General features: G+C 38.4%; 1 protein-coding gene and 2 long non-coding RNA genes across 7 annotated transcripts in view; 1 reads left to right on the forward strand and 2 right to left on the reverse strand.

Annotated features, from left to right (window-relative positions):
* Positions 1-26,566, forward strand: part of Wdr72 (WD repeat domain 72) — a 176,730-nt gene that overhangs the window by 136,774 nt on the left and 13,390 nt on the right. The gene's annotated exons all lie outside the window — the stretch shown is intronic.
* LOC150046453 (uncharacterized) lies at positions 189-12,192 on the reverse strand. 2 transcript variants are annotated; one of them, XR_016539618.1, is made up of 3 exons: positions 12,047-12,192; positions 6,661-6,879; positions 189-461 (listed from the first exon to the last, which is right to left on the reverse strand). It is a non-coding gene; the product is annotated as an uncharacterized LOC150046453 (long non-coding RNA). The 2 variants fall into 2 exon arrangements; XR_016539619.1 differs by lacking the exon at positions 189-461 and adding an exon at positions 5,356-6,470.
* The window catches only part of LOC150046454 (uncharacterized), a 130,636-nt gene continuing 130,040 nt past the window's right edge, over positions 25,971-26,566 (reverse strand). For all 4 annotated transcript variants that reach the window (XR_016539690.1, XR_016539689.1, XR_016539691.1 and 1 more), the window contains one exon: positions 25,971-26,120. This is a non-coding gene — a long non-coding RNA (uncharacterized LOC150046454). The remainder of the gene's footprint in view (positions 26,121-26,566) is intronic.

Consider the following 26,566-nt stretch of genomic DNA (forward strand, 5'->3'; position numbering starts at 1 on the left):
GAATATTATCATTAATTTCCAATGGTGTCCTTTTTGTTGAATGTGCTGTAAGTTTCCTCATGCTTTTAAAATGAAAAGTCCCCAGGACTTTGAACAACCCTGTTTATGACACTCAAAATCAAATGACGCATATGAAAAAAATCAAAAGAATGAAATAGAACTTGAAAAATGATTATAATGGTCTCATTTCAAACAAAGAACTGTATCAACAGGGATGGTGAACTGTATTGGAAACACAAGGAAATAAATATAGCCTTGTGTTATATCTACGTATAAGGAAAAAGTCATCTTTCTCATGATTTTAAAGCATTTTTCTTCTTTCTCCATTCACTTTCTCCTTCATTCCTTCCTCCCTCTTTTGCTTGCCTGCTTGTCTTTTCCTTCCTTCCTTTCTTCTTCCTTCTTTCTTCGTTCCTCCCTCCTTCCTCTCTTCTCTACTATTTTGATACTCTTTCTGTTTCCTAGAAGACAAAATAAGAATAATAGTAGAATTATGTAAAGTCATTATTTAGAGATTTGTACATTTATAAGAATCAAGTCCAAAACAGGTCAAAACATTATACTGTGTCCTGTTAACTCCTTAGAAAAAAAAACAAATTTTCATCAGTAAATGCACTAGAAACCACGAGGCTTCAAAAGAGACCCAAGTATCCATTCTCCATCTCTAAGCCATTTCCTGTTTTAAAGTACAAACTGAAAATGGGAACAAGAACAGCACTGCAGGGTCCAGGTGCTGCCAATACTGGCAATAGTTCTGGAGTTAGAACACATGCCACAAGTGGGCCAGCTTGGGAAGCTCATGACAGCACTCTTACTCTACACCACAGCTGGTCAGCTCGAGTAAAGAATCAGGTGGCAGTCCTAGGGCTTGAACTCAGGGCCTGGCCACGGTCCCTGAGCTCCTTTTTGGTTCAACACTCTACTGCTTGAGCCATAGCACCAGTATGTAGCTTTTTGATAGTTAATTGAAGATGAGCGTCTCCCAGACTTTACTGCCCAGGCTGGTTTGAACAACAATCCTCACACATCTCAGCTTCTTGAATAGCTAGGATTACAGGGGTAAGCCACACACTTCCAGCTTTATTTTAACTTTTTAAAATTTTAGTATCTTTTAACTTGTACAAAGGAGTTGTAATTCAGCATTCCAGTTTTTGAGTACAATTCATCTTGAGCATTGAATATGAGTTTTTAAATCAGTGATACCTTCCATCCTGAGCAATGAACCTGTTTTGTTTCTATCTTTCATATTTGTTTTCCTGCTGTGAGAATGGTAGATACTTCTGTGAAACGCAGTGGCCGGCTGTGTCAGGTCGAGTGTGTGTATAGGAAAGTGGAGGAGTGCAGAGGGAAGAGCGACCTCAGGCTGGGCTGTAATAAAGTAGCTGTTGATCCGTGGTCAGACAGCTCCGCAAAGGACCTTGAATTCCTTCATTTCGCAGAAAGCCAAAAAGCCTTGCATCCTCTAGCTCTATCAAGGGTCTCAACCACTGTTCACCATTTGGTGCTGAAAGCTTTCCTATTTCGTTCTGGGTTCTCCCCTCCCCCCAGTGGCTCAATAACTTGTCTGTGGAGCTGTGATGAATGTGCCATGTGCTTCTAAACTGTCTCCTTAATGCTGGACTGCATTTCAACTTGAATGTTGGTGACTAATTGTGGATATCAAGAGCTTTTTATTTATTTATAATGATCAGCCAATAGGCTGGTGGTCATTTCTCACTTCTCTTCATAAAGTAATTTTACTTGGGAGTTCCTAGAGCGGCAACTTTGTTTAAATTCTGAAGTGTGGAGTTAAGAGAACATAATTGGCAGGCCGTACTATGGAGCCAAAGTGAGTGAGACTCCTAATGACTTGTCTCTTCTCTCTCTCTCTTGTTTTTTGTGTGTGATCACCACCAATCAGCCACAGTCTTGAACATCAGCTTCATGGGAGCCCACTGTGGCTGTCGGAAGGGAAATTTCCTATTGGTTTTGTGCTCTTGTGTAAGAACAGCAGTCAGGATCACAACACATTCTTATTTGGGCACAATTGCTAGTTTCTACTAAGGAGGCCCAGAATAGAGCTATTATTGTCAATGAATAACTTCTCATTTTGAAAGAAGGTGGTTCTTTCAGATCAAGTTGAAGGTCAATGACAGGGCAAGGAGACAAAGCTAATACTGCAGCTGTCTGCAAATGAGCTTCTCCTACAGACACTGTAAGGAAAAATAAGTCTACCGGAGGAAGCTGATCTTTACAAATGTGTTTTTTAAAATGAAAACCTAACTTTTTTCATAAACTTCTAGTCCAGGGCTATGAGGTAAAGGAATATTATGACAGTACTAAAGTTTGAGTCTTTACACTCAAATTGAGAAACATATTTAAGTTATAACAAATGACTGTTTAAGGTGACTTTTGCTTTTTGATAACATGTAAACTGCATGCTTAACCATGAGATTCTAACACTCAAAGAATGTGGAACACAATTAAAATCACATGCAAATAGAATAGACTAAGAAGTAGAATATACTGTTTTATGAAAGGTCAAAAACAGTTCATTAAGGTAGTCTTAATCTAAATCCATTTCTTGTGTCATTGTAAATTTCTTTTAATCCTGTATAGCAAATGAAATAGAAAGGCAGCTTTAGTTAATCTCATATTGTTACTATACCTCACTGTGTCACCTGGTATATTGTATATACGTTTGATTATCTGACATAGGAAAAGGAAGGGGGGAAAACAAGATGATTGGAAGGGGCTGGAGGGGGAAGGTAATGGGAAAAAAACAGGAGAATGGGTATCAAAGTGTGAGAAGTAATGCACCTACTATCTGGCAAATATAACTGTAACTCCTCTATACATTACAATAAAAATTAAAAAAAAAGAAATAGGCAAGTACCATTTACTACCATAAAATAGAATTTACCAGCTTCATGCATTGTCTCAACTAAAAAGAAAAAGGCTCAACTGAAAAGAAAAAGTTATACATAAAATCAAGTAATCTAAATGAAGTGTTAGAACAAACATTGCAAGGTTCTCACTTACATAGGATCTTATACAGATTTTTAACTTTAGGAATTTACAAATTAGGAAAGGAATTCATTATTGCATTGTATTACTTTAATACAATGTTGAATTGCTAAATCATTTTCAGAGGAAATAAAATAATCTTTGCTCCTCTTTAACTCTAACCCTAAAGTATTTCCTTAAAGATTAAAAATAAAAGGTAGTATCTGTAAAATACTATTTCATAAGGTTTCAACTGTCTAATGAAATTTGATTTATAGTATTCACTTTAGAACCAATTACTTCAGAATTTGTGATTTTTTTTAATATAACAGGGTTACCTTTCAATTTTGTTTAGAATAATCCCCCCAAATCTGGTAGGAGGTAGAAAGAGGCAATAAAGACTTCATGCATAAATAATGTTTAAAATATGGTAAAGATAAATTTTGCAGGACAATTGTCATTAAGACTGGATGGAAATTAAAATTAGTATTAGAGCTCCAGCCTCTCGGTCATGTTTATGGTGGAAGGGGAACCTATCACTAGGCGTTTGTGAAGGCAGAAGATAGTGCCCTTTTCTCTGAGCTCTCTCCTACTTCTCTACGTCCTGTTTCCACATCAGCAAGGGCAGAAATCCTGTACATTCACGATGTAACATACCAGATAGCCCAGTGAAGATACTGAAGCGTTTTCTTTCTTCTGCTTCCTGCATTTTCTATGCTGTCCAAGCAAGTTGCAGCAAAAGTAATCAACTACCTTTTCTAATGGTTTCACCTGACACATGAGGGCTGTGCTTTTTTGTTTTCATGACCCGCAAAGCAGGAGAGGTCTGGGAGAAGACCTCTGCCGTCAGAGTCTGGGGGGGTCTCTATGACTAGAGGAAGTCCAGGAGATTGGGCTATCTTTGGGTGTGAGTCCCATCAACTGGCTGTAACTGGGGTATGGTGAAGAGTCTCAGAAGTCTAGGCAAGGAAAGGGGCCCTTTAAGGAAGGAGGGAGGGGATTACCAGGTGATCATCTCATAGGTGCCAAAGAAGAAGGTACATTTGGCGTGTCTGTTGAAAGTGCAATGTATATAAAGTAGTGTATTGGTTGGTTTAAGCCTCTGAGTTTCAGTTCTCTATCCCAAAGTTAGTAATGACATGAGATTAATATACAGAAAACAGGGTTGAACTGTAATCTCACTATAGAAACTTTCCATACCTTTACCAGGTCTGATGGAGCCTTAGAGATTATCTGGAGCCACCCCTTTCATTCAGAGGTGAAGAAATTGGGCCTTACTTTCCCCTCAGGTTTAGCCCTTGATCTTTCTTGACCTTGGTGGAGAACTCATTCTACAAGGTCACAAAAGATGCTATGACAGTGAGCCGCCTCTTCAATCCTAGCACTTAACAGACTTTACTCATCAGTCTATTCATTGTTTCTTAGTGGGACCAGAAACAACCTTAGAAATCTCCTGAACATATCCTTCATTGAGTATTTTCTTTTTTGGTGTAGTCTTCTAGATGAAACAAGCATCTCAAAATCAGAGGAGCGCTTAACCCAACACAGAGAAAGCTGACAAGACTATTCCCTGCTCCAGATGTGCTTATAGGAAAACTGAAAGTAGTGGTCAATTTGTTTAAATTTAATCTTATTGTTGAGTAATGTACAGAGGGGTTACAGTTACATACATAAGATAGTAATTTCTTGTTGGACAGGAAAATTTAACATATGCTATACATAATATAGTTGTACTCAATCATGGTTTTCACTTAGCCAGAAACATTTTCCTGTCCTTAGAAAACTAACGTGTTATGGCATTAAAACTCAGTTTGTTTATTTTGACCTGCTTTCTGTACTGCTGCTTCTGGGCATCAAAGTGCTCTGGATAGCCAGACAGCCTCAGTCCTCATTAAGTAAACTCTTTTGTAAAGTACAGTTGGTCATTCTGGCCAAGTCAACTTTGGCAAGAACCATTGCATAGTTGTTGAAGTCTAATTACTACTGTTGAGGATCTTTATACACTTAAAATTTTTTTCTTTGTAATCTATTCTCAGCGAAACTCTTTGCTAGTAATTCCTCTAATAACCTGAATTCTTCACTTAAGTTACTATATGTGTATGTGTGATGTATGTTACTACATGACATTAGTGTATGATCTTGCTGTATGTGCTCAGAAGCCTTGTATCATAGGGGATTTTTTGAACCAGCTTATGGACTCACTGGGTTTGTGTTCTTGTGTCCTGAATGCCTTAATAAGCCTGCTACTGTGGAAAGACTCCATTCAACACACTGTATTTTGAGTCATCAAAAAGGATTCCTCATGGTTTCCCAATGCAATTATATTTATTCTTTGAACTTTTATCAGTCTAGGCCATTTACTGGGCTAGGTTCACTAGATAATTGCCAGCTTGGTGCCAAGTCAGCTGTTTTCACATGGATGACTTGGGTGATAGGGTGACAGCTGATGAGCCAGTTCCATCCATCCATGTAGAGGAGCATGGCCGACTGTCACCCAGCATTCCCACCGCCTCTTGCAAGCAGTCTGCTCATGAGTTCTGGGAAGTAATAAATTGGGATAAGGAAGTAAATTCATGGTAACATAAAGAAAATGAAAACAAGAAATGAAACCTGAGTCCTAAGATCTGAAATGTGGCAGCTGTGCTTTTCTCATAGCTGAAAGTGTAGGTAGTTTTTCATCATATACATCCATGTCTTGATACTCAACTTTTCAATCTCATTAACTGCTGGAAAGATGTTTTTCCTAAGGGATGGCTATTATATAGACCTCATTTCCATGTTTTCCTCTGAGATTCCCCAATTGAATCTTGCAAAAGGATAACCTGGTTTTCCCTATTTACCTTCCAAGGACATGATACTTATTTTAATTTTGGAAACATATTATACTGGTAAATATCCTAGAATAATAATGCATAAACATAGAGGCGTCAGGTCATTTTGCTGTTCCTTAAAGAAAATTATCTCATTACTTCGATCTTTACTTACTTGGTACAACAAAAGAATAACAGCTACCTCCTCTAAGGAATGCTGTTATTAAGACTTCGTAGGTGGCAGGTATGAGACCTTTTACCTTACTGAGTAATACTACTATGGAGGGCTGGGAGTTTTTTCTAACTATAAAATACATCCTCTTTCATCTGTGACTGGGTCTTTGCTCCTGCTGTGTCTTCCCTTTATGTCTACCTCTTCACTGTGGGCTCCATGGTTCTAGCCTGCTTCTCTCCTCTAAGGAGGGTGATGCCCTTGGAGAATCTGTACACAGAATCCTTACTTCTGTCATAGTTACATTTCTTTTGTCCATAACTATGTGTAGCCAGTGTCAGCTGTTGGTTACAGGTAAGCCCCTCAGTCCCACTTGCGTGCCAATTCTGTGCCACCTCTGGAGTGGCGATGATGGCGTGGGGCCATATCCAGGGATGAGATGGATTCTCATCATGACAGCATTCATTTCTTCCTGTGCTCAAGGACATCCTCTTTTTTACTACCTTGAAATTAGACATGGTAAATACATTCTTACCATGCAAATCAGAAAATGGTGCAAATCAGGTTTCTGGTTTTCTTGCTTTCTTCAAAAAAAACCAGTTAACAGTTATCAATATAATTGCACTATATTGATGAAATAATAAGCTGAAAGTGCAAAGAACTTGTATGGATCAAGGAAATGCTCCACAATACCTATAAGAATATGTCTTATTTTCTGCAAGCCCATGAATCAATTCCATCTTCTCTTATATCACAGTTCAGCTGGTGAATACAGTAGTAATCCAAGGTAATAGAGTGTAGCCTCACCACAGATCTAATTCCAGTGTTTTTATTTGGAAAACTTGTGCCTCTACAAAAGCTGAGTATGCACAGGTAAATACCTCCATATAATATATCAGTCTTTCCAGAACACTGTAAGCCAAACATGTAAAGTATGAATTTGAACAATGCAAATTGAAACAGCTTGAAAACAAACAGGACTAGCTATTTTGTCTTTCCCTGTTGGGCAGATATGAAGACTTACATGAATAATTTGTTTTTCTATTTATGATAAACAAGAAAGCATTCCCTTCTCATTTGTGTTATTCAAAGGAACATATTTTATCAAATGGTAGAACATAGCAATTGATAAAAATTAAGTATGGCAAGTAATGAAGAATATATTCAGTGGAAAGCTGAAAAAGAGACCTAGAAAGATACATTTAATTAGCTAAACTGAAATTTGGCTACATTCCTGACATTTTCCATTTAAAATAATACCAAGTAGACACAGCTTAAATGCATGGTACATATTACAGTGTCTAAATTAGTCATGTTATAGGATATTAATAAGCATTTACCAAGGTGACTTTGTACAGATAGTCCTTTCCAAGAGCAGTATGAGATTTTAAATTACTGAACATATGAAGAGGGATGGATACTCTTAACTTTAAAACACATGTTTTCAATCTTTGCTGAAAGTTTGTGTAAGTTGTACATTAGCTTTCTGCGTTAAATGAATGCTTAAGCTATATAATGTGTTGATTAGTTTAACAACTTGCACACAGAAATTTGATACTTAGTTCTATTGTTTTGCAATGCAAAAAATCTGAAGTAAATTAGAATGGGGTGAGAAAGTTCAACCAGTGGTTAGGTTTCTACTAAACTTAACATGAATTTAATAGACGCATAAGAACCAGAAAAGAAGTTTTCTTAAAAGCAACCATATCTCTTTTAGAACATCTTCTCTGTTGTGCACATCAAACTGAAATACTGTAGCACCTACCCTAGATTGAGGCAGTTCATTAGCTGGGTTGTCTGTGAGTGTGTGTGTGTGTGTGTGTGTGTGTGTGTGCTATCAGCATCTGGCCAAAGAAGAAGCACTCACCCTGCCAGATTTGGGTCATGAGGTCAACAGGTCTCATTTATTATTCAAAATTGCTCCCTGACCTTTTATCTGCTAGGTCAAAGGATGCTGTATTCTAGCTGGCTGGATTTTTTTAATGATGAGGCCAACATCTTACTAGATAATAAAATTGCTCCCCCCGCTAAAAAAACCTAAGTATTCAGACTCATTGGCTGTGAAGAGAACTTTTAAAGAAAGCAATTCATTTGAAATTTTTGAATTTTTTTGTTTCTTTCATACCATTTTTGGAGATGTGAATGATACATTGACAGTAGCTGAAGTCATGATCTGGGCTGTGATTTGAACCTTTCATTCCCCATTTGGGAATAAATTTTCCACAGAGTTTCTGCTCTGCCCAGAAACTCCTCGTCCAATTCATTGCCCCTGGGTGTGAGTGCTCAGAGGTTTCTGAAGCAAAAAGTGCAATCAGATGGAATTAGGTTTGTACTGGTGAATATTTGCTTCAGGACTGGAAATGATAAACAAACCACGTCTCCCAATACAGGGTATGCATGAGAAGGTTCTTCTTCTGAGGTTTTTTTCATTACAAAGGAAAAGAATTTTCTAAACACTTCACTATTTTCTATGTCTCATCTCATAAAATATAATGAAAGAGCAGTTTTAAAACCCACTTCAACAAGGAATACACTTGAAAATATTTAGACATCTACCTCTGTACTATAAAAATAGCTATAAACATTTAACACGCAGTACTGCAGAAAACTGAGACTAGTTCATAGTAGATTGGGTTCGGTGCAAGTGGACAATGTTGATAAAGATTTTATCCTTTGTGAAAGAAAAAGTCAAAGGTCATTCTGGCCCTGCTCTTAAAACAGACATCTGAGCTGTGGCCATGTGCTTTGTGATGCTGCATATGATTAACACCTTACACAGGCTGGTAAGCAAACAGGGTAGAAAATATGCATGATGTCTATACGTATATCTGTCTATCTAGATCAAGATCTATATGGATCTATTTAAACGTATAAGGATCTACAGATCACTCAGGAGCCAGCCAGGCATTGTTACACAGTCTGCAGCTAATGTTACTACTGTGACCTTGGATATATAATTCTGGCACCAATATGAAATGATCTGGTGTTTACTGCGCACCATTGTATATTTACACGTAATAGTATACCCGGGGAGATGTAGAAAAATGCAGTGTCATATGACACTAGCAAAGCATTGTGAACTGCCATATTGTGTTCTTTCTGCAAATATGCCCAGCAGCAGATGGCCAAGTGGTCACTTCCTGCCACCCCGCCCCCCTCTGACTGTGCAGGACTGTTGCCCTAAATGAAGGCCAACTGTCGGGAGCAGAGAAGCCCCCGATCTGCCCAGCAGATGCGCCTATAATGTCGATTCTAAGTCTTCTTCCCCACCCAAATTTTCATCTCACCTCTGTGTTTGTACCATCTTTTCCTGCCTTCCACTGGGTTGAAAGAATCCTCTTCAAGGGAGTTTCTACCTCTAGTTCACTGATTTTTCTTGGGAGGGGGGAGGAATATAATATCTTCTATTTTAATTCTGAATCCATTATTTCATACTTACTCTGATTCATCTGTGTGGCTGATTTTCTTTTTGATTTATACACATTGTTAGTGTTGTGTTTACCTGGGGAGGCGGCTGGGGGTGGTCACTGTTTTCATTGTGTTTATGAATACACAACAAAGCTGAGGAGGAGACAGAGAGAGTTCTCCTTTTACCCTGGCCTCATTCTCCACACAGCTGCAGAAAGGCATGCTGCTCAGAGAAGATGGGAGGATAAAAGTGGAAAATGGATTTGATCCAATTTCCCTTCCAAATTAGGTTTCACATAGTAAGCGAGAGTGATCTTTAAGTATATATGCATGCCATTCCACAAGTGAAACACTGGTGTTTTCTCATGGAATTTAAGATAGAGTATATAACCCTTGGCAAGTTCTTTGTGGTTTGATCCCTCAACCTCTCTAACCCAATTTTCTGCCCATAGCTTCTTCTTGTTTATGCCTTTCCCTCCTTGGAGCACAGGGACTGGCCTTCTTTTAATCCCCAGCCATGCTAAGCTCCTCCTTCCTCTCCAGGTTTCATAGATATTCAATTAGTGACACCAGTTAAAGGCATCCATGGCCTTTCCCAGAGTAGACTCTTTACCTGCTCTTGGCCCATCTGTCAGTTCTGGCTATAACAGTGTTTTCCTTCACTGACTTGCAGGAATCATCATTCTTTCTTATAGCATCCTTTGACTGTCCTTCTCATCAATGGTTTTCATGTATAGCTAGTAATTTTATGATTATACAATCAGACTCTAAGCGCTGTGATTGTGGAGGACATGTGCGTTTTCTTTGCCACTCCTGTGTAGAACCTATATGTGGTAGGTGTTCAATATCAATAAACATTCCTTGTAATAATGGTGCCATCATTCTTTTTCACCTATAGTACTTTCAGTATGTATATGGGCCATAGACAAGAGCCACTGCACATGGAAACATCATCTTTATAGTGGTTTAATTAGCCTATAATATGTAGCAGCTACTTAAAAATACTCCCATTGGGGCCAGGAGTTTGACCTAGTGGTAGAGTGCTTGCCTAGCATGCATGAAGACCCAGGTTCGATTCCTTGGTACCATGTATATAGAAAAAAACCAGAATTGGGCTGTGTCTCAAGTGGTAGGGTTCTAGTCTTGAGAAAACTCAAGGATAGTGCTCAGGCTCTAAGCTCAAGCCCAGGACTGGCAAAAAAATACTCCCCATTGTCAGACTTTGTCCTTCATTCCTTTGAAAAATGTTCAATGGGGTGTACTCTGTTTTTATAATAGTAAGGATTCCACTCAGGGTCTCACACTTGTTAGGCAGGTGCTCTGTCACTTGAGTCTTGCCTCCAGCCCAAATCAATTTGTTTTTCAAGCTAAGTTCCTTTTTCTATCCTTAGAGTTTGTAGCTTAACCATCTTAAGTCAATGCTCTCAACAATAAATGGAAAAACACTGCGATATGATTACAAGATGTCTGATGTCTCTTTTCTGTTGGGCCAGCAGTCTATGAGAGCATTAGCCATATCTATCATTCTCTATTGGTCCCTGTTTGTAGCACCTTGGACAGTTACCTAATGTACTGAGGTCTCCCATAAACTTACAATAAATGTTAAGAAAAAATCAGGACTCTAGAAGAAATGAAATAGTATTTTCCATGCCTAGCTGCTTCAAAAGATTCTTCCCCACCTGTCTGTCCTTCATAGGCAGTGCACAGCTGTGTGTTTTCTTTGTACTTTACATCCTCTGAGTTTTATAATATCATTTGTAAGTAATGACTACTTATATGCCTTGCTGGCAAAGAGCTCTTCTGTTTTTAAGTGACTAGAACTAGTTTTGCTAGTCCTGGGGCTTGAATTCAGGGCCTGGGCACTGTCTTTGAGCTTTTTTATTCAAGGCTAATGCTCTATCCCTTAGACCACAGCTCTGCTTGCACACATCCATTTCTTTAAGTTATTAATTGGAGATGAGAGTCTATAGACCGTCTTGCCCAGTTTTCCTTTGAACCATAATCCTCAGCTCTCAGCCTCCTACAGGTTAGGTGAACCACCAGTGCCTGGCCAGAACTAGTTTTTCTTCATTTTAGTTTTTTAAACTATTATAAACACTTATGAACTATTCCACAGTTATATCTTACCATCAACCTCTGCTCTCCCCCCCCAAAAAACTTCACAAATTGGGATGTGATCAGGATGTCATTACAGTTCACACCAGCTTTTACATTTTCACCTCACCCCATTTCCCATTCCCCTTATAAATTAGTAAGTGGAGCTTATAAAAGATTTAGGGCTTGCTTTCTCCTTTTGGTGACTTTCTCAAAATCATTCTCTTTGAAGTCAGCTGCAATTCTGCAGGTGTGCAACAGGAATTGCAGGGTCTATCGCTGTGTGAATGATGGAAACTAATCATGGTGTGCCACAACCCTCCCCCTCCCCTCAGGCCTGTTCTGCTGCTCTTTAGGGAAAGGTGGACCTGGCTATTTCTCCTCCATTCAGGAATCTTACTATGCAATTTACCTTAACACAGGCACATATAAAAGGAAAATGAGAAGCACAATTTACTGCTACCTTACATTCCTTTAAGAAATCAAGATTTTAAGTAGGAGATTAGCAGAGCCTGGATTAGCTCTAATTCACTATAAGAAGTTGGCAGAGTTGATCGTTCTTTCATTAATTTCATACCTGTTGTTTTCCCCAGACAAGGTGGCTTCATAGTCAGTGCACACTCAAGCAGCAGACAATTCCAAGTGGTTGGTTACAGAGAAGCCATGAAGCTTGTCTTATCAACCTTTGCAAATCAGAGACATTTCTGTCTTGCTGTCCATCACCCATAGCTGCCCTGCGAATACCTCCATTGTCTTTTGAGCATTCCTATGGAGACAATAAATAATTGCTTTGCTCCCTTCAGATACCATGAACATAACCAAAGCATCTACCACCATTGCCAAGAGAGGAGCAGGTTCCTGAGCTCAACCAGTCATTCCTCTCCAAGGCTCAGAGCCGAAGGCTGAATGAAACATACAGAGCAAATGGGGGAAATCCACTAAGTCCAGGTGCGGTCATCTAGGACATTTTAGAGGTTTCCTATTCTTGTCACCCTGTGGGAAGCAGCCCCGTCCCTTCCTTCACATGTACTGAAACCTGAAAAACCATCCAGGTTCTCCATCGCTGCTGCAAACCCAGTACTTCATACACAGCCTGTCACCTAGCAGCCCTCATGGTTTAGGTAATTAAATGAAATAGTAATAGCAACACTCCTGTTATTCTACAGTCTCATGGTATCTCACAGCCAGGAAACTCATTTCTAATGGAAATCAGGTCTGAGCTTCTTGAAAATACCTACTCATCTAAATTTTGCCAACAAACATACATATGTTCATTTTTATCTAATTGGTCACAATAGTTATATTTTGGGTAAACTGAGTTTATTGCACATAAACCATGAGTTCATCTCATAGGCCATTGCTCTTCCTGTGAAATAGGGCCTTCAGGACAACATCTTTGAACTTTTTGGGTTTTATTTTTTTATTGAATGTCATCATGCCATATAATTAAATTACTTACTTTTTAAGTACATCTTGTCATTTATTTGGTAGGGTTTTGCATATACATTATCTAAGATTGCTTTAAAGTTTTCTTCACAATAGATTTGGGAAATAGTTTTGTAATTACTATAATTAGACCATTTATATTATAACATAATGTATACTATTTATAACTATCAATAACAGGTAATTACATCAGAATGCTATCTCAATGGATTTGTTTACATCTTGGAAGACTACTGATTCATATACAGTGCTGCTTCCCTTAGTTATTTTGCTCACCATGGGTTTTGTTTTGCAAAGATCTATTGCCCCTTCAGGGATCCTAAGTTTGTAATTCTTGAAACCTTTCATTTTACTATGCCTCTGACTGTTCTCATTAGACTTAATTGTATTAGTAAACGTCTCCAACTCAGCACTAACAGTAGTTTTTAATAGTAGTCATTCTTAGTCCTTGTTTTCTTCATGAGAAAAATCAGTAGTGTTTCTAAATTAAATAATACTGGTTTTGGAGCAGATGTAGTAGTGAATATATTTTTTCTTCTTTTTTTCATATATTTTTATTGTAATTAATAGAAGGGTTACATTATATTCACCAGATAGAAGGTGCATTACTTTACAAACACTGATACCCTTTCTTTTTTTTTTTTTTTTCTGCCAGTCCTGGGCTTGAGCTCAGGGCCTGAGCACTGTCCTTGGACTTTCTCAAGGTTAGAGCTCTACCACTTGAGCCTCAGCACCACTTCCGGCTTTTTTCTATGTATGTGGTACCGAGGAATCGAACCCGGGTCTTCATGCATGCTAGGCAAGCACTTTAACCACTAGGCCAAACTCCCGGCCCCTGATACCCTTTCTTATGTCTTGGTCCCCGTTTCCCCCCACCCCACATCTTGTTTTCCCTCCTTCCCTATCCTGTTTCAAATAACCAAATAAACATATATACAATATATAAGATAACAAGGTGAAATACTGTAACAATATGAGATAACCAAGGGACAGCAAAAGAGATGAGAGATAACATAGTACCTTAAGGACAACAGTCACTCATTATATGGCTTTTGTTTCTATATCCTGGAGGTGTGAATACATTCTCATATGAAACAAATACACAGAAAGCCTTTTTCTTTAAGTATTTTCAAAGGGGTGTTGAAATTTTTTCAAGTGACTACTTTCCATGCTTCTACTATGATTATTAGTTATTTTCACTTTCATCACTACCAGGTTTTCCAGAAAATTACTGAAAATAGATTTTCTAACTAATTTGCATAGAGCTAGACACTGTAACCAAGCCCATATGACATTAGAAATTTCCCTCCTATTTATAGAAGTCTAGCCTCCTTGCATCAGTTTTGAGTATGATTTGTTTTTAATTTGATTTACTAGTAGTTTATGAGTATCACAGTTCCTATTTCTTCTATTTTACTATTTTCTAACTTCTCATCTTTATATAGCCTTTCCTTTTGGTTTCTTCAGAAGACACCTGTAGTATATACTATCCTCTTGAGTTTAATATTTAGTTTCTTATTTTTTGTGGGCTGTGGGCTTGAACTCTGGGCTTGGGCCGTGTCCCTGAGTTCTTTAGCTCAAGGCTACCACCCTAACCCTGGGCTTGGGCATTGTCCTTGAGCACCTCTGCTCAGGGCTATCATCGTGCCCCTTGAGCCACAGCCCCACTTCCAATTTTCTAGTGATTAATTGGAAATAAGAGTCCTACAGACTTTAGTGCCTGGGCTGGCTTTGAACTTCGATCCTCACATCTCAGCCTCCTGAGTAGCCAGGATTACAGGTGTAAGCCACTGCACTCAGCTATTCATGACTTTATTAGTTAAAAAATTGTGTTTTATATATTTTCATTATTGTTATTCTGAATAGTTTTTCAGTTTGGTGTTGAATTTCCCTTCAGAGCTAAGAGTTACCTAATAAAGTATTTGAAATTTCTGGGTGGAAAGATATTTTTCCTTATTGGTAAACTTATTAATTTCCAGTATTATTGCATTGTGATCAAGAGAATGCTGTTTATGCTAGTTTTATTCCTTGGAATATTGGAGGGATACTTTGGAGTTTAAAATGTGGCCAATTTTGGAGAATGTTTTGTGTGGTACTAAAAAGATGTGCTTTCTATTATTGGCATTCAGAGTTTATTAGATCTACCTTATTGATTTACTTTGTAGGTTTTCTGTAAACTTGTCAATATTTAGTCTCTATCTTCTATCTTAGATTGAGACTGATACTAAAGTTATCTTTTATTAGTTTTTATTTCTCTTGCATCTCCTGTAGTCTCTTGCTTTATTAAATTATCTGTGTTATTATATGCACATATATTAGCCAGTGAAATCCTTTCACTGTGAATGGTAGCCTTTAGTAACATAAAATGTTTTTCTTTGTGTGTTTATGTCATGTTCTTTGGTTTGTATTTTATCATTTCAATAATACAGCCATCATTTTTCTCCACATTTATTTAGTATTTAGTCTTTATTAACTCTTTATGGTTGGTGTGTCTCTTTCATCCAACATACTGTTAAGATCGCAAGACTATGAAAGCACAACTTTTTTTCCTAACTAGTGAATTCAGCCATTAACAATTACTGATAATATTGGTAAGTTTATACTTACTGAAGACATGAAAGCAACGTTCTTTTCACTATGTGGTCTGATTTATTGGTTTTGTTCAAAATCTGTCTCTAATTTTTTTAAGTAGGGTAAGGGCCATATAGAAAAGCTTATTTTTTTATTCTAATGCTTCTCCTTAAGCTAAAACCTTTACATAATGATTTTCTAGAACTGTATAAATACCAATTGTAAGATAGTTACTATTTGCTATCAAAAGGTGTTTACTGAGAACTTTCTAAGTACCATGTGTGCAAGCCAGTTACTTCAAATGTTGTGGGTTTTTTTTTTTTTTTTTTTTGGCCCAGTTTTGGGACTTGAACTCAGGGTCTGGGCTCTGTCTCTGAACCTTTCTCTATGCTCAAGGGTAATGCTCTACCACTTGAGCCACAGCACCACCTCCAAGCCTTTTCTGTTTATGTGGTACTGGGGAATCAAACCTAGGGCTTCATGCATGCTAGGCCATCACTCTACCACTAAGCCACTTTCACAGCCCAACTCAAGTGCTTTTTTCAATTTTAGGATTTACCATTTACATAAATATGTACATACCCCAAGGACAACTTAATGTTCAAGAAAGAGTTTTGGGGGATTTTTATTGCCAGTCATGAGGCTTGAACTCGGGGCCTGAGCACTGTCTTTGGCTTTCTCAAGGTTAGCACTCTTTTACTTGAGCCACAGCAGCACTTCTGGCTTTTTCTATGTATGTCATATGGAGGAATTGAACCTGGTTCTTCGTGCATACTAGGCAAGCACTCTACCACTAGGCCAAACTCCAGGCCCAACAAAGAGTTTTTTAACTGTTATTATTTCATATGATGATTTATGGTGCTTTTAACCCTGGAGATAAGAAAGAAGGAAAAATGTCTGGTAACAACCGGATTTATATGTCATCAGTAATGTTTTGCTGTTGGTGGGGCCAAAATGAATCAGAGTTTTACTTTGACTATTAACACTTCTTTTTTATTTATCTAATTCACAGTTACTGGAAGCCTTGACCCTTTGGCTTTATACTTTGGTCCAACCAAGTCTTGTTTGCTCCAGATACTTTCTTTGCCATATTCAACTTCAGTATACACATCACAAATTAATGGGTCACTGTATAGTATTTGGTTCTGATGTATTTTCCCCACAATTAGTTGTAAAGGGGTTTCATTTTTACATATCATCTTATATGCCTCTTCATTAACCCCTCTTCTAACCCCTCACCAAAACAAAAACAAAAACGGTATCACTAAGTTCCCTTGTTCTACTTTCACATATGCAATAAATCATTTTAACTTTTAAGCCAATCTAATTTTTAAGTCTAAATCTTTTGTTTTCAATATTGAGAAGCAAACCCAGATCCTTGCACTGGCTCGATGCGTGCTTTACCACTGAACTATTTCATTAAGGGTATCAACATGCCATATCTATTCAAATTAATTTCTGTTTAATTTATTGGCAAGAAAGGAACTTTGTAGAATAACTTACCAGTCAGATCCCATGTTGTCTGATCAACATTACCAGAAACTATTTTTTTTCCTTTCTTCTACTTTTGGCACTCTTTAAAGGAAGAAGCAATTACAGATTTTATTTCTTTTACTGATATTCAATAGCTACAAATCCATGTTCTTGCTTATACTATTAAAGAATGACTGCTAAAACAGCTTTTAGAGTTCTACAATTTTAACTGAAGATCAAGATAACATAATCATTTAAAATAGTTCTTACATTACTAATCATAGATTTTTAAATATTACTCCATTGCTAGTAAAATAAGGCAAAATGTCTGATCTTATTGCTGTATTTATACACGTTTCTAGATAAAGATAGATATAAAGCTCATAATCTTGATGGATTTATTTGGGCCTTCTATCCTTCAGCTCTTAGTCTCAGCACCATAGCTGTTATACGTGAAGAAACTTTAGTTACACTCAGTAAGGTGAACTAACCTGATCAAGTTTACTTGGACTGTGATAAAAAAAAACTGTTTGAATTTGGATATTTTAAGAGCACTTTGGCAAAGGTCCCCAATAGTAAGCTACTTTGTCTTTCATCAATGAAAACTGCTTTGCTGTTCCTAAAATTGAAGAGTGATCTTAAACAGTAGTTGTTGAGGAAAAATCTTGTTGGAAACTACCATTAAAAGAGGAAAACAATACATTTTATTCTTTAAAATCTAATCATACTATATCATTAAATTGATTTGAATAACATAACAGTGGAATCCCTGCATTAACATGCACAATTCTTGCCAACTGTCTAGACACAATCACAGGATTTAAGGATTACTAGTCACATAAAAGATGACCTAAAATTAAGCGCAATAACCTAGAAAGCTGGGACAGCCATGCTCAGTTGTAAGTCAGCAATCTGTTAGACTTAGTGTAAGATTAAGCAACTGGGTAACCTGCAATTATTACACTGTTTTTCATTAAGAAAAACCTGACAGTGGTTCTCAGCAGAGTTCCACCCTCTCTGTGCCCCTGTTTAATTGGAGTTGGGACTATTGGAACATCTTTGCCTGGATCTTGTAAGATGATGATCCCAGCTGTTTTCCAAGCTTTGGGCACAGGCAGACAAGACAACCATACAAGGCTCATACGTAAGCCTTAATCCTACTTTTCCACCCATCAATTGGCAGCCCTGCGTTTAACCTTCTAAGTGCTAAATGTGCTTTGTCCCTGCTTGGGTAGATTTGTCACTGCACTGTGACTGTTTAATGCTGCTAACTTTGGAACTATTAGTAGATCTCAGTTCCCTCTTTGGATGTTGACCAGGTTAGTAGTCAGTGGTTTATTGTACTTCTGAAAAAGAACACTGACCTCTGTTTTCCTATGTTCATCCACCTACTTATTGCTGGACAAATGTGGAGGTTTTGTTCTTTCCCCAGCTCCACAGTAGAGCTAGAAGAGCAAATACAAAAAGGCACACTTGCTTGCTTGCTTCCTTTCTTCCCTTCTTCCCTCCCTCCCTCCCTCTCTCCCTCCCTTTTATTTTTCTTGCCAGTCCTAGGAATTGAACTCAGGGCCCGAGCACTGTCCTTGGGCTTTCTCAAGGCTAGAGCTCTACCACTTGAGCCATAGTACCACTTCCAGCTTTTTCTATGTATATGGATCCGAAGAATCGAACCCAGGTCTTCATGCATGCTAGGCAAGCACTCTACCACTAGGCCAAATTCCTGGCCCCCTCATTTTTTTTAAGGGAGGGAATTATTTATTCTGACTCTTGGCTTCAGAGATGTGTCAGTGGTAGGATGTATAAGATGGTAGAACACAATGTATTACATCTTGGCCCAGGAACCCAAGTAGCAAAGGGATACAGGAAGAGGTCCAGACAAGCTGTGGCCTCTTAGCACTTGTCCTCCAGTGACCGACTTCCTACACCGAGGCCACCTTCTTTTCTCTACCTCCCAGTAATCCCCTCATATTTTGAATCCATCAGGCAATCAATTAACTAGGTCAGAGCTCTCCTGATCTGATCATCACTGGCTATGCCCCCAGACACACCTAGCAGTGTATTTTACTAATCTAAGACTTTTCTTAATCTAATCAAGCTGACAATCAAGATTAGCCATCACAAGTCCACCCTTTGTCAACTTGTCTCTTTGAACCATAACATGTTTGATGTGCTGCTTCAGAAGGCACACGTCCCTCTCATCACACCATGCATGTAGTTTATGAGTCTCTGTAGTGTGGACAATTCCAACCATGGTCAAAAGTCTAAGCTCAAACTCTGTTCTCTCAAACTCTTAACTCCAAGTTCCTATGAAAGTGAAAAACAGCCCAGCAATGGAATTATAATCCCAGCTATTCAGGAAGCTAAGATCTAAGGATCTTAAATTGAAGGCAACCAGGACAGGAAAGTGTGTGAAAATCTGACCTACAACAAACGATTCAGAAAAGGCCTGAAGTGGCTCCAGAGCACTAGATCACTAGCCTTGAGCCAAAGAAGCTCAGGGATAGCACCCAGGCCCTGACTGCAAGACTGGCAAAAACAATCTGTAATTCTCCCAACAAAGATAGCGTAAACATTACTATTCCAAAAGGGAGGGGTGAAAGGACAGCCAACATATGAGGGCCAAGATGGGAGAAAAAGATGCTTCCTTTCTTAAAGTGGATAAGCTTTTTTTCTGCTAAGGCCCACTTAGATATTTAAAGCACCATTCATTTGCAACCCATACAAACTTATCACCTGTGTCATAACACATGATCCCCCCAGGCCCTCATGGCCTGTGGGCTGGTTGCCATTGCCTCTTAGGCAGCCCTTTGGATTTCACAACTAAAATTAAGTTGGAGTTGTCCTTTACTTTGTTTTTCTGTCTACTTTTTGCCTTTTCCAGCTATCCAAAATCAGTTGCAGTTTTGCCAATATTAGTAATATCGTAGTATTTAAAGTGTCAATGTGAAATGGTCAAATCAGCTCTCTCAGTGCTATTTGTGTGGGAAGCATCTTACCCCCTCCCTTTTCCACCTCTCCAGAAGAGATAAGAGAGGGGAAAGGAAAGATGGCTTTCTGATTTGTCCCCGTGATGGGGAGCAGCCAACAGAACACAGACACAGTGACTGCTCAGCTGCTCCAACCAGTCAGGCAAGCTCCAAAGGCCCAGCTGTGCCTCTTGATGTTTTCTGATTGCAACCACTCCTCAATCTGTGAACTGTTTTCTGGACTCTGATTCATCAAGCACTGCCGCTTTAAAAACGCACGCAGGCAGGCATCCTAGGATATGCCATTATAAGCTGCTGCCAGGGGATCTTCTAGGAGATAAATGGAATCTGTGTGAAGTAAATTAGTGTGAACCAGTCAATCTGAGTGTCAGCCTTGAGCCACTTCCATGGATAACTAGGCGGCTGACTGGAGGCCAGGCTCTGGTGCCATATGTGGGTTGGAATCTCAGATACCGTTTCATAGGATAAGGGGATTTGGTGGCTGTTTAGTCTTGGACGAAGGCCAGTTTGATCTGCTTCAGATTTGTCAATGGAATGGACTTCAAAAGCAGTTTTGTTTACCTCCTTCCTTCAGCTGTACCAAATACCCCCCCAAGTTGGACAACTGTCTCACTGGGGAAAAGGAGAGAAAGATGCCTAGGAAATCATGCCATCCCCCTTGCACAGATGCCACTGCTTCATCTCCAACCAGGCTGGGCTTCTTAGGACTTTACTAAGATCTTGAGGGGTTTAAAACAAAATAACCACAATTTGACAAAAAAAAATATGACATAAATCTCCTCTCCCTACTAGGTTGGTTTTTGTGTGTGTGGAATAAATCCATGTGATCTTTAATTCATGAGGGGAAGGGTCTATGCAAAGGCAGATCATGCCTCTCTGTAGATGCCCAGCACGGGAAATAGAATTTTGGCCATTAGAAAAAAGAAAACTTCTCTCTATAACAATAGAACGAGAAAAACCATTGAAAATAGCTTACGTATTTCTTGGAAAGAATTTACAGGCAAAGCCTGTATGGGACTAGAGCTATCAGAATCATCATTTAATATGATAAAATGGTAAGTAAAAATGACTCTATTATGTAAAAATCATGTTTCCATAATTTAGTATTCCTTTAGAAAAGCTCCAAGTTTGTCCTTAAAAAAATCATAAGAATTCATTTTATCTACTTAAATGATGACCAGTCAGCTCCATTTTTCCTTTTATTACACTAATAAAATTTTTATCACTACTTGTGCATAGAATGAAATACCAGTAATATGGCTAAACACAGAATGAAAAGGTTAGAATATTTTAGAGGAAAATTTTAAAGCATCTTTTCCTCTAGCCCTATGGAAAAGATTTTGCCTTTTATAGAAAGAGAAATCCATTTTGGAATAGAAACTTTAGACAAAACAGTAATTGTTTAAACATTGAATAAGCTTTTTTTAAATTTCGGATCACCTTTTCCTAGAGTTATGTCCCGTGTTACTTCTAAGTTAGAACCTTACATGACTGTTTCTCTTTTATAGGGTCCATGGAGACAGATTTTATATAGAAGACACATTTCAGTATACTGAGTTGTCGGTGGATGTTAGAAAGCATGAGTCATAGCAAAGATCAAACCAAATGCTTTAAACATTGAGTGACCCTTTCCCTGAACTAATGAAACAAAAATGGGATGTCCTGTGAGAACAAAATTTGTTTTATGCCTGTACAGAGAAGTAAAATCCCGGGGGCAAATTTGACTTTGTGATTTATGAGGGTAAGGAAAAGAGTGAAAAATCAGTGAATTTTCCCTTCTTTTGTAAGGGATAGATGTAATCTTCTGCAGTGTAAGTCTACTTTCATTCCCTGCAGAGTGGGGAAGCAAATGCTGTACAATGGATGGTTTAGCGTTGAACTCTTGCTCAGTGCATTCTACCCAGTGTCCACCTGAAGATCCGGGGCTATCCAAGCACATTTCCCCCACCACCATGCCAGAAGTGAACTGCCCCTGTGGGGAGCCAATGTTCACTCCAGGCCTTCGTAGACCAGCTAAAGATGACAGAACCTGACAATGGGTCAGACCTCCATTTTCTTAGCCTCTCGTTTTTAGATTGTCCACTAAAGGTTCCACTGTAATTGTGAAGCTGATGTCAGGTCATCAGCCCCAAGATTTAATGATGCACCTAAAATTCCTGTCCTGCCAAGGTACCCAAAGAGGACACGGCCACATGTGACATGATGATAAATTCAATATAGGTCAGATGTACTAATAAAGACAGTAATAGAAGTATTAACTGGAGGAAAGGTAGAGTTTGAGCTAAGTATCCAGTAAAGGGGATATTTTGATAAAAACTTGGGAGCTGGGGGTAAAAAAATGGTATTTATAGGCAAGAAGTTGGACAGAAAGTATAAACAGCAACTTATATCTAGGGGACAAGTGTTCTTATCCAACTGAAGTGCGTGATATTAGAATCTAATAGAGAAAAGTGAAGTCACCCAGCATCAGTTGACACTCCATGTTGAAAGGTCTTAAAAATCACCGGCATACAGAAGTCCCCATTATTGGCTGATTAGAGGTCACTATGGAAAATGATTTTCCACATAGGAACTACAAGAGCAGATCCTTTAAAGAATGATTGTAGGGAGACATTAAAGAAATACTCTAGTAATGAAAAAGTGAAGGGAGAGTATAATAAGACAGCTGATAGAAGTGGAGGTGAGAATAAAATTACAACAACTTAGCCACTTAAAAATACCATTTTATATTGTTCGTCAAATTTACCTCCAGATAGGCGTTTTCTGGAGCTATTCTTGCATACGTTAACTCGTTTCTCTTACTTCCTACTGAGCAGATGTTGTTCTCAAGTTTTTTTGCATTGTGTGATATTCAATGACTAGAGATGCACGCAGGGCTCAGAGGTCTCATGGGCTCGCTTGATTCTATGGCTAATCTCTGGGTGATTTGTTACATGTCTCTCTCCCCTTTTCCTAAAGTTCCTGCTTGCAGGTGGACACCAGGCCTGAACTTTATTGTTGGCACGATGTCCATTTTTATGTCATTCCAATAAAAACAAATCACCTTCAGAGTAACTAAGCCAAATGGTACAAAATAAGAAAATGAACACCTTTGGTCCTTATATCCGATCTACTACTGCAAAGGATTAGAAAACTAAGGAACACATTAGGTAGTTTGATTTCCTTTTCACTTCCAGTCTGGGAGATGAAGGAGCTCTGACACTTGACTAACCATCTGAGACAAAGGTCTCCCCTGAGATGGAGAAAGCTTATCACCTGGCATCTGGGCCTGCCTCCCAATCACTCTCTCCTTGCTGACCCAAAGAATTTCCTGCTGCTCTTGAGGTTTTAAATGCTAGTGAAAGTTGACATCTTCTTTCCTCACTTATTGAAGGAGGTAATTGTTTCTGGTACTTTGCCTTATGGCCTGTGCTATGAGTCTTTATCATGTTTATTTCTAGTCTCATATGCTAGCTTGATGCTCCTTTGACTGAAGGGTCTCTTGTCTTGCAGAACCTTCTTCTATATTTTCCAATATAAGCAGGGAAATTTACTATAAATTCCTTCTGCAGTCCCTTTACTGACTGCTCTTCAGTTTGTCAACACCTGGAGATACATGTTGATTTTCTTCTTTGGAATCTATTCCTGCTTTTAACCTTTTTCATACTTCTGAACTCTAAGCAAACCACAAGATTTAGTCCTTATGAGAAAGGTCACATGACTTTTTGCAGAATCTAAACATCACGATGCATTCTTAAATCTCATTCGTCATCTCCACTTCCCTTTAGGCTTGAAGGAGTCTTTTGAGATAAAGGTGCTTTTGAGTTCTTCAATAATTATCTCTATTGAGTATAAAAACCAGGACTTAAGTGGATGATCTGACCGTTTTTTTTTTATTGTAATTAGTAAAAGGGTTACATGATATTTGCCAGATAGAAGGTGCATTAATTGACCGTTTTCTTTTTGTTGTTGTTGTTGGAGGCTACTACTCTTACCACTTGAGCCACAGCACCGCTTCCAGCTTTTTCTTTGTATGTGGTACAGAGGAATCAAACCCAGGGCTTCATGCATACTAGGCAAGCATTCTACCAGTAGGCCAAACTCCCAGCCTGGTCTGACCATTTTGCTTCTTGCATATGTATTATCAGGTTATGGATAAACATGAAAAATAATGTTTTCTGACTTATTTCCAACCTGCATCAAATGTTCAGAGAGCAAAGTCAAGAGAACCGTGTCTGTTTACCTGCTCCATGCCATTCCTCTTGGACACTGCTTTTTTTTTTTTTTTTTTTTTTTTTTTTTGCCAGTCCTGGGCTTGAGCTCAGGGCCTGAGCACTGTCCTTGGACTTTTCCCAAGGCTAGAGCTTTACCACTTGAGCCTCAGCACCATTTCTGGCTTTTTTTCTATGTATATGGTACTGAGGAATCGAACCCGGGTCTTCATGCATGCTAGGCAAGCACTCTACCACTAGGCCAAATTCCCAGCCCTTGGACACTGCTTTTAAAGGGAATGGTCCTCTAAGAGCACTTAAATGGAGACAAGTATGTCAGTAATTCTTATATGAAATAAGTAATTTCATTTTTTAGATTCTTGTCACTTGATTTGTTTATAGAAGTATAATCTACTTTGTCAGTTCTTTGGTTACTACGATACACAAGTTTATAGAAAATTTTGCCTCAGAGGCACTGTGATGATACATGAAAGACATTAGCCTGGATCATAAAAAGTCAATTCTTTATGGAAAAGACATTTTTATCCCTAGAATAATAATTTTCTTCATAATACTCTGGAAGATAGCATAAAATAAAAGATATTCACTCCAAATTAGTGTCTTCATTCCCATGCAGTTAAGAAAAGAAGTAAAAGTAATACATGACAAGAAATTACCTCAAACTTTGGGCAAATCTATGTTTTGTGACATACAAACTTAAAAAGTTGCTTGTTTTAGAAAACATTTCAACAACAAAGAAATTCAGTCCAATCATTGGTGACTGTGAGAATCACGCTGGTTAGAAGAAAGAAAAGCAGCAAGAGGAGAAAGGATCCCTGTTAACTTTGTGTCTTTGGGTTAAACATTTTTTTTTCTTCTAGCCCACATTCTATTATCTGTTTTAGTTGATTATAACTGCCTTTCATGTTGTTGAACCCCTTATTCTTATGTATCTAAGAAGCAGGAAGTTTTGGGAGAGCTTCCTTACAACATTTGAGATGAGGATAATTTTTTTTTATTGAGGAATTTCTTTTTTTAATTGTAATTAGTAAAAGGGTTACATGATATTTGCCAGATAGAAGGTGCATTAATTCACATACATTGATACCCTTTCACATGTCTTGGTACCCATTACCCTCCCCCCCATACCCTCCACCCGTCTTGGTTTTCCCCCCTTCCCTATCAAATTTCAAATAACCAAATACAAATAAATTCAATATATCAGATAACAAAGTGAGATACTATAACAGTATGAGATAACCAAGGGACAGCAAAGGAGATGAGAGACAACATAGTACATTAAGGACAACAATCATTCGTTATATGGCTTTTGTTTCAATATCCTGGAGGTCCTTTCAATTAGCTTCACATTACATGGCCTTATGTATCCAGATTTTGCTCTATTGCAGATCTCTGCTAGTAGAGCCCAAGGTTTCTACTGATTATGACAAATGAGGGAAACCATTGAGCCTAAGTTCCTTTGAGTCTGGCTTACTTCACTTAATATGATTTTTTCTAAGTCTTTCCATTTCCTAACAAATGGGCGATGTCATTCTTTCTGACAGCAGCATAGAATTCCATTGTGTACAAATACCACATCTTGTTGATCCACTCATCAACTGAGGGACATCTAGGTTGGTTCCATATCTTTGCTATGGTGAATAGTGCTGCAATGAACATTGTGCTAGTGGATTTAGTATGCCCTTGTTTCTGGATGGTAGGGTAAATGCCAAGTAGTGGAATTGCTGGGTCATAGGGGAGTTCTGTTTAGCCTTTTGAGGCACTGCCACACTGCTTTCCATAGTGGTTGAACGAGTTTGCACTCTCACCAACAGCGTAGTAGTGATCCCTCCTGGCCACATCCCCTCCAGCAAGATGAGGATAATTTGAAGTTCCTCCATCACACCTCTTCATGACCTTATCCCATTCTTCTGGAATAAAGAATCTCTTCATGAAAAGTGAAACCAAGAAGGAGCTATTGTTCCTGTAGGAAAATAGAAATATTATTGAATTCAGAAAAAAAAAAGACAAAACCTTCCCAATCACTGTTGCAAGGCTAGACTGGTGGTCACATACTTTCTCCCAAGCTACTCAATAATATCTCCCAAGCTACTCAATAATATCCTGGGAGAGTAGCTGGTTCACTGATCTATAGAACACCCAAGCCTCATATGGAGGGACTCTGAGGTCTTCCAGTCCACCTCCTTCATTTTGTAAAATATCTGAGGCCAGGAAAATGGCATTGCATGCCCAAGGTCATATGATTGAGATCAGAGGTGAGATTAAAAACCAAATACTCTTACACTTCATTCATTTTTTGTGCAGTTAATAACTTTTTCTTTGGCAAATATGGTCTGTTACATGCAGAATGCCCTTGGCCTTGTTAATAGATTGTTTCAGATCTTCAGTTATGCTTGCGGTATAAACCTT

The sequence above is a fragment of the Megascapheus bottae genome, chromosome 25 (assembly GCF_031878675.1).
Source record: "Megascapheus bottae isolate mThoBot1 chromosome 25, mThoBot2.hap1, whole genome shotgun sequence".
In the NCBI taxonomy this organism is placed as follows: domain Eukaryota; kingdom Metazoa; phylum Chordata; class Mammalia; order Rodentia; family Geomyidae; genus Megascapheus; species Megascapheus bottae.